This window comes from Oncorhynchus masou, chromosome 13 (assembly GCF_036934945.1).
Source record: "Oncorhynchus masou masou isolate Uvic2021 chromosome 13, UVic_Omas_1.1, whole genome shotgun sequence".
Taxonomy (NCBI): domain Eukaryota; kingdom Metazoa; phylum Chordata; class Actinopteri; order Salmoniformes; family Salmonidae; genus Oncorhynchus; species Oncorhynchus masou.
Window position 1 is genome coordinate 94140661 of NC_088224.1, and position 8236 is coordinate 94148896.

The following is an 8236-nucleotide window of genomic DNA, read 5'->3' on the forward strand; positions in this document are numbered from 1 at the left end:
AGGCTCAAATCAAATCAAATCAAATGTTATTTGTCACATACACATGGTTAGCAGATGTTAATGCGAGTGTAGCGAAATGCTTGTGCTTCTAGTTCCGACAATGCAGTAATAACCAACAAGTAATCTAACTAACAATTCCTAAACTACTGTCTTATACACAAGTGTAAGGGGATAAAGAATATGTACATAAGGATATATGAATGAGTGATGGTACAGAGCAGCATAGGCAAGATACAGTAGATGGTATCGAGTACAGTATATACATATGAGATGAGTATGTAAACAAAGTGGCATAGTTAAAGTGGCTAGTGATACATGTATTACATAAGGATGCAGTGGATGATATAGAGTACAGTATATACGTATGCATATGAGATGAATAATGTAGGGTAAGTAACATTATATAAGGTAGCATTGTTTAAAGTGGCTAGTGATATATTTACATCATTTCCCATCAATTCCCATTATTAAAGTGGCTAGAGTTGAGTCAGTGTCAGTGTGTTGGCAGCAGCCACTCAATGTTAGTGGTGGCTGTTTAACAGTCTGATGGCCTTGATATGAGATGAGTATGTAAACAAAGAGGCATAGTTAAAGTGGCTCCTGTGCCGAGTTGCTACTATAGGGGGGCAACATCAGCTGGGATGGAGCGAAACTTCTCCCGGAAACACTATGGGACAAGAGAGACTGAGAAACCTCGCAGTTCTGTCAATAGAGAGGAGAATTCTTAAACCGCTGTTGAAAAATCTTCACTGGTACGAGAAGGCCATCGACCAGTTTGCCAACCAGACTATGAGAAGAATGGACTTCATCTTTAAAGTAAGGCTTTGACATGCTTTTCCCTATTATAATAACGTTTACATTAAATTAATTGTTAATGAAATGATGTTACTGATTATGTAATGAATTGATATTCAAATTAATTTTGTTTTCAACACTAATTCCCCCACTCTCCACCCATGGCCCTCTGAAGAACTGACCAGCCCTGTGACCTCTCCTCTCTCTCTCCTCTCCTCTCCTCTCCTCCTCCTCTCCTCTCCTCTCCTCTCGTCTCATATTCATTTTGTTTTCCTCTAATTCCCCACCTCCTCCCATGGCCCTCTCCTCTCCCTCCTCTCCTCTCCTCCTCTCTCCCCTCCTCCCTCTCCTCTCCTCCCCTCTCATATTAATTTTGTTTTCAACAGTAATTCCCCCACTCTCTACCCATGGCCCTCTGAAGAACTGACCAGCCCTGTGACCTCTCCTCTCCTCTCCTCCCCTACCCTCCCCTCTCCTCTCATATTAATTTTGTTGTCAACAGTAATTCCCCCACTCTCCACCCATGGCCCCCTGAAGAACTGGACAGCCCTGTGACCTCTGAAGAACTGAACAGCCCTGTGACCTCTGAAGAACTGAACAGCCCTGTGACCTCTGGAGAACTGAACAGCCCTGTGACCTCTGGAGAACTGAACAGCCCTGTGACCTCTGGAGAACTGAACAGCCCTGTGACCTCTGAAGAACTGGACAGCCCTGTGACCTCTGAAGAACTGGACAGCCCTGTGACCTCTGAGAACTGAACAGCCCTGTGACCTCTGAAGAACTGAACAGCCCTGTGACCTCTGGAGAACTGAACAGCCCTGTGACCCTCTGGAGAACTGAACAGCCCTGTGACCTCTGGAGAACTGAACAGCCCTGTGACCTCTGAAGAACTGAACAGCCCTGTGACCCTCTGAAGAACTGAACAGCCCTGTGACCCTCTGGAGAACTGAACAGCCCTGTGACCTCTGGAGAACTGAACAGCCCTGTGACCTCTGGAGAACTGAACAGCCCTGTGACCCTCTGGAGAACTGAACAGCCCTGTGACCCTCTGGAGAACTGAACAGCCCTGTGACCTCTGGAGAACTGAACAGCCCTGTGACCCTCTGGAGAACTGAACAGCCCTGTGACCTCTGAAGAACTGAACAGCCCTGTGACCTCTGGAGAACTGAACAGCCCTGTGACCTCTGGAGAACTGAACAGCCCTGTGACCTCTGGAGAACTGAACAGCCCTGTGACCTCTGGAGAACTGAACAGCCCTGTGACCTCTGGAGAACTGAACAGCCCTGTGACCCTCTGGAGAACTGAACAGCCCTGTGACCTCTGGAGAACTGAACAGCCCTGTGACCTCTGGAGAACTGAACAGCCCTGTGACCTCTGGAGAACTGAACAGCCCTGTGACCTCTGGAGAACTGAACAGCCCTGTGACCTCTGAGAACTGAACAGCCCTGTGACCCTCTGGAGAACTGAACAGCCCTGTGACCCTCTGGAGAACTGAACAGCCCTGTGACCTCTGGAGAACTGAACAGCCCTGTGACCTCTGGAGAACTGAACAGCCCTGTGACCCTCTGGAGAACTGAACAGCCCTGTGACCCTCTGGAGAACTGAACAGCCCTGTGACCTCTGGAGAACTGAAACAGCCCTGTGACCTCTGGAGAACTGAACAGCCCTGTGACCTCTGGAGAACTGAACAGCCCTGTGACCTCTGGAGAACTGAACAGCCCTGTGACCTCTGGAGAACTGAACAGCCCTGTGACCCTCTGCTGTCTGTTATTCCGCATTTCCCAATCCAAAACACAAACACGCTCCACATGTGGCTCCCGAGTGGCGCAGCGGTCTGATGCACTGCATCTCAGTACTAGAGGCATCACTACAGGCCCTGGTTTGATTCCAGGCTGTATCACAACCGGCCGTGATTTTGAGTCCCATAGGGGAGGCGCACAACTGACCCAGCGTCGTCCGGGTTTGCCCGGGGTAGGAAGTCATTGTAAATAAGAATTTGTTATTTAACTGACTTGCCTAGTTAAATGAAAGGTTAAATATTACACATCAATGTGATTTTACTTCTTGCTTGGACTAACTCATTCTTAGCTCTTTTCCTGTCCTGCCCTTTAGTGGAGGAGTTGAGCTCTTCTTTAACATCATCTATCTATGATGAACCCTTGTCCTACACTGAAGTCTCTGAACACCTCAACCCCTGAAGTCTCTGACCACCTCAACCCCTGAAGTCTCTGACCACCTCAACCCCTGAAGTCTCTGACCACCTCAACCACTGAAGTCTCTGACCACCTCAACCCCTGAAGTCTCTGACCACCTCAACCCGTGAAGTCTCTGAACACCTCAACCCCTGAAGTCTCTAAACACCTCAACCCCTGAAGTCTCTGACCACCTCAACCCCTGAAGTCTCTGACCACCTCAACCACTGAAGTCTCTGACCACCTCAACCCCTGAAGTCTCTGACCACCTCAACCCCTGAAGTCTCTGACCACCTCTACCCCTGTCTTGTACTGAAGTCTCTGACCACCTCAACTCCTGTCTCTGTCAACCCCTGGAGTCTCTGAACACCTCTACTCATGCCTTATACTCTCATCCAATCACTACTGCCCTTCCCAACACTGTTAGCAGCCCTCTCATTCCCATTCGCCATATTATTATTTTTTTTACAATAAATATCTTTATTAAACGTTAAAATAATTTGTCATTGATGTTTCTTTTTCAAAAATAATTTGTCATTGTCTTCCATCGGTCACACATATACCCTGGGTTTTCTCGGTCCAATATACCCTGGGTCTTCCATCCTCGGTCCACGCATATACCCTGGGTCTTCCATTCTCGGTCCACACATATACCCTGGGTCTTCCATCCTCGGTCCACGCATATACCCTGGGTCTTCCATCCTCGGTCCACGCATATACCTGGGTCTTCCATCCTCGGTCCACGCATATACCCTGGGTCTTCCATCCTCGGTCCACGCATATACCCTGGGTCTTCCATCCTCGGTCCACGCATATACCCTGGGTCTTCCATCCTCGGTCCACGCATATACCCTGGGTCTTCCATCCTCGGTCCACGCATATACCCTGGGTCTTCCATCCTCGGTCCACGCATATACCCTGGGTCTTCCATCCTCCTGAATGTTTCATGTCACCAGCCTCCACGTATGTAAAAAATATTCCAAATAGTTTCCAAATAAATAAATAAAAAAATAAAAATAAATAAAGCCCCTTCAATTGAATTGAAATTGATTTGAGAGAGAGAGAGAGAGAGAGAGAGAGAACTCCAAAGCCACATCATGAGGCAGGAAGTGAGTTTGGAATAACTGTAACGGCGTTCTTCGTTTGTTGAATGAGAGTCGGACCGAAATGCAGCGTGTTGGTTACTCATGTTTTTTAATGAAGGAAAAACGGAACTATACATGAAATAACTAATAAATACAAAACAACAAAACGTGAAACCTAATTACAGCCTATCTGGTGAAACTACACAGAGACAGGAACAATCACCCACGAAATACAAAGTGAAACCCAGGCTACCTAAATACGGTTCCCAATCAGAGACAACGAGAATCACCTGACTCTGATTGAGAACCGCCTCAGGCAGCCAAGCCTATGCAACACCCCTACTCAGCCGCAATCCCAATAACTACAAAACCCCAATACGACAACACAATAAACCCATGTCACACCCTGGCCTGATCAAATATATAACGAAAACACAAAATACAATGACCAAGGCGTGACAATTACAATGTTTTTCAGAGTGGCCACAGCCATCTATAACAGGTTCTGGCTCTAAATTCAATTCAATTCAAGCTTTATTGGCAACGTGTTTACACCGCCAGAGCAAGTGAACTTGATAATAAACAAAAGTGAAAATAATCAACAAAAATGAACAGTAAACATTGCACTCACAAAAGACATTTCAAATGTCATATTATGTATATTTTCAGTGTTGTAACGATGTGCAAATAGTTCAAGTTTAAAAGGAAAAAACAAATAAACATAAATATGGGTTGTATTTACAATGGTGTTTGTTCTTCACTGGTTGCTCTTTTCTTGTGGCAACAGGTCACAAGTATTGCTGCTATGATGTCACACTGTGGAATTTCACCCAGTAGATATGGGAGTTTTCAAAATTAGTTTTGTTTTTTAATTATTTGTGGGTCTGTGTTTAATCTGAGGGAAATATGTCTCTCTAATATGGTCATACATTGAACAGGAGGTTAGGAAGTGCAGCTCAGTTTCCACCTAATTTTGTGGGCAGTAAGCACATAGCCTGTCTTCTCTTGAGAGCCATGTCTGCCTACGGCGGCCTTTCTCAATAGCAAGGCTATGCTCACTGACTCTGTACATAGTCAAAGCATTCCCTCAGTTTGGGTCACAGTGGTCAGGTATTCTCTGTTTAGGATTAGTTTGCCTTTGGTCTAGCTTTTTGTTTATTCTTTCCAATGTCTCAAGTAATTCTCTTTTTGTTTTCTCATGATTTGGTTGGGTCTAATTGTGTTGCTGTTCTGGGGCTCTGTGGGGTGTGTTCGTGTTTGTGAACAGAGCCCCAGGACCAGCCAGGTTAATTTCTCTGTAGGTGATGGCTTTGTTATGGAAGGTTTGGGAATCACTTCCTTTTAAGTGGTTGTAGAATTTAACGGCTCTTTTCTGGATTTTGATAATTAGTGGCTATCGGCCTAATTCTGCTCTGCATGCATTATTTGGTGTTTAATGTTGTACACGGAGGATATTGTACACGGAGGATATTTATGCAGAGTCTCAATTTGGTGTTTGTCGCATTTTGTGAATTCTTGGTTGGTGTGCGGACCCCAGACCTCCCAACCATAAAGGGAAATAGGTTCTATAATGGATTCAAATATTTTTTGCCAGATCCTGATTGGTCGAATTGTATGTTTCTTTTGATGTACGTATCGTTTGTTGTGTGCTCTAGGGCAACAGTGTCTAGATGGAATTTGTATTTGTCGTCCTGGCAACTGGACCTTTTTTGGAACACCATTATTTTGGCCTTACTGAGATTTACTGTCAGGGCCCAGGTCTGACAGAATCTGTGCAGAAGATCTAGGTGCTGTTTGTTGCTCAAGGTTGCGGACAGACGCACCAGATTCTAGTAGGGTGAGGCTGGGTGCTTCAAGCTGTTCTAGTGCCAATTTGCAGATATATACCGTTCAAGTCAGAAGTTTACATACACTTAGGTTGGAGTCATTAAAACTCGTTTTGCAACCACTCCACAAATTTCTTGTTAACTAACTATAGTTTTGGCAAGTCGGTTAGGACATCTACTTTGTGCATGACACAAGTCATTTTTCCAACAACTGTTTACAGACAGATTATTTCACTTATAATTCACTGTTTGGAGGAAATGGGATTTTTATATTACATCTAGCTTTGTGATGAACAGTCATCCCAACCGTTTGAAGCATGGGGGTGGCAGCATCATGTTGTGGGGGTATTTTGCTACAGGAGGGACTGATGCACTTCACAACATAGATGACATCATGAGGATGGTAAAATTATGTGGATATTTTGAAGCAACATCTCAAGACATCAGGAAGTTAAAGCTTGGGTCTTCCAAATGGACAATGACCCCCAAGCATACTTCCAAAGTTGTGGCAAAATGGCTTAAGGACAATAAAGTCAAGGTATTGGAGTGGCCATCACAAAGCCCTGAACTCAATCCCATAGAAAATGTGTGGGTAGAACTGAAAAAGCGTGTGTGAGCAAGGAGGCCTAACAACCCTGACTCAGTTACAACACCTCTGACACGAGGAATGAGCCACAATTCACCAAACTTGTTGTGGGAAGCTTGTGGAAGACAACCCAAAACGTTTGACCCAAGTTAAACAATTTAAAAGCAATGCTACCAAATAGCAAATACTAATTGAGTGTATGTAAACTTCTAAACCACTGGGAATGTGATGAAAGAAATAAAAGCTGAAATAGATCATTCTCTCTACTATTATTCTGACATTTCACATTCTTAAAATAAAGTGGTGATCCTAACTGACCTGAGACAGGGAATTTTTACTAGGATTAAATGTCGGGAATTGTGAAAAACTGAGTTTAAATGTATTTGGATGAGTATGTGTATTTAAAGTCTGATTTCAACTGTAATTGGAGAATCCATATGTTCTGGTCTTTGTTATAGTTGATTCTACATACATTTGTATTTGATCATAGTGTAGCCTAGTGGTTAGAGCATTGGCCTAGTAACCAAAAGGTTGCAAGTTCAAATCCCGAGCTGACAAGGTACAAAATCTGTCATTCTGCCCCTGAACAGGCAGTTTTAACCCACTGTTCCTAGGCCAGGTTTTTGTCTCTATGTTTTTGTTTTAACTGACTTTCCTAGTTAAATCTTTGGTTTTTAAAATAATTCAATAAAATATGAGTTGTTATAATTTTTGCTGTCTGTTTTTGTTATAGGGCCAACAGGATTGGAGAAGTGGTTTCTCCATACATCTCTGTTCGGGTTGTTAGAAATGTTTGTTTTTCAATAAAATCACATTCTCCATTAATACAAGCTGATTTTCTGAAATACAGTTCCTTGTTAATTTTCCGTAAATGACTATTTGTGTATGCAGATTTTTAATGGAATTCTACAATAGTGAAGGCAGAGGCTCAGGTTTTCTGGGTCTCTATGTTTTTGGTTGGATAGGTTTCTCAATTTATTTTTTGGTTTTTGCAATTCATTAGAAAACCATTTGTCGTTGTTGTAAATTTTCTTAGGTTTTCTGATTATGAAGCGAAGTTGAGAGGTATGAAGCATACTGGTTTATACACTACAGGCTCAAAATGGCTAGAAACAAATAACTTTCTTCTGAAACTCGTCAGTCTATTCTTGTTCTGAGAAATTAAGGCTATTCCAATTGAGAAACTGCCAAGAAACTGAAGATCTCGTACAGCGCTGTGTACTACTCCCTTCACAGAACAGCGCAAACTGGCTCTAACCATAGAAATAGAAAGATGAGTGGGAGGCCCCGGTGTACAACTGAGCAAGAGGACAAGTACATTAGAGTGTCTAGTTTGAGAAATAGATGCCTCACAAGTCTTCAACTGGCAGCTTCATTAAATAGCACCAGTCTCAACGTCAACAGCGGACTCCGGGATGCTGGCCTTCTAGGCAGAGTAACAAAGAAAAAGTCATATCTCAGACTGGCCAATAAAAATAAAAGTTTAAGATGGGAAAAAGAACACGGACACTGGACAGAGGAACTCTGCCTAGAAGGCCAGCATCCCGGAGTCGCCTCTCCACATCTGCATTGCTTTCCGTTTCGGGTTTTTGTATGAACACATAGTGTCGTCTGCTGATGTCAGGGCTTTACTACAAATGCAAAGAGGAAAGAGGATAACTGTTCAGTTGAACCACTGAATCACAACAGTCTGTAATGGAGAGTTGAGGAACTTCTGGGGTCAACTGAAGGTAGAGAGCTAGTCTCGGGTAA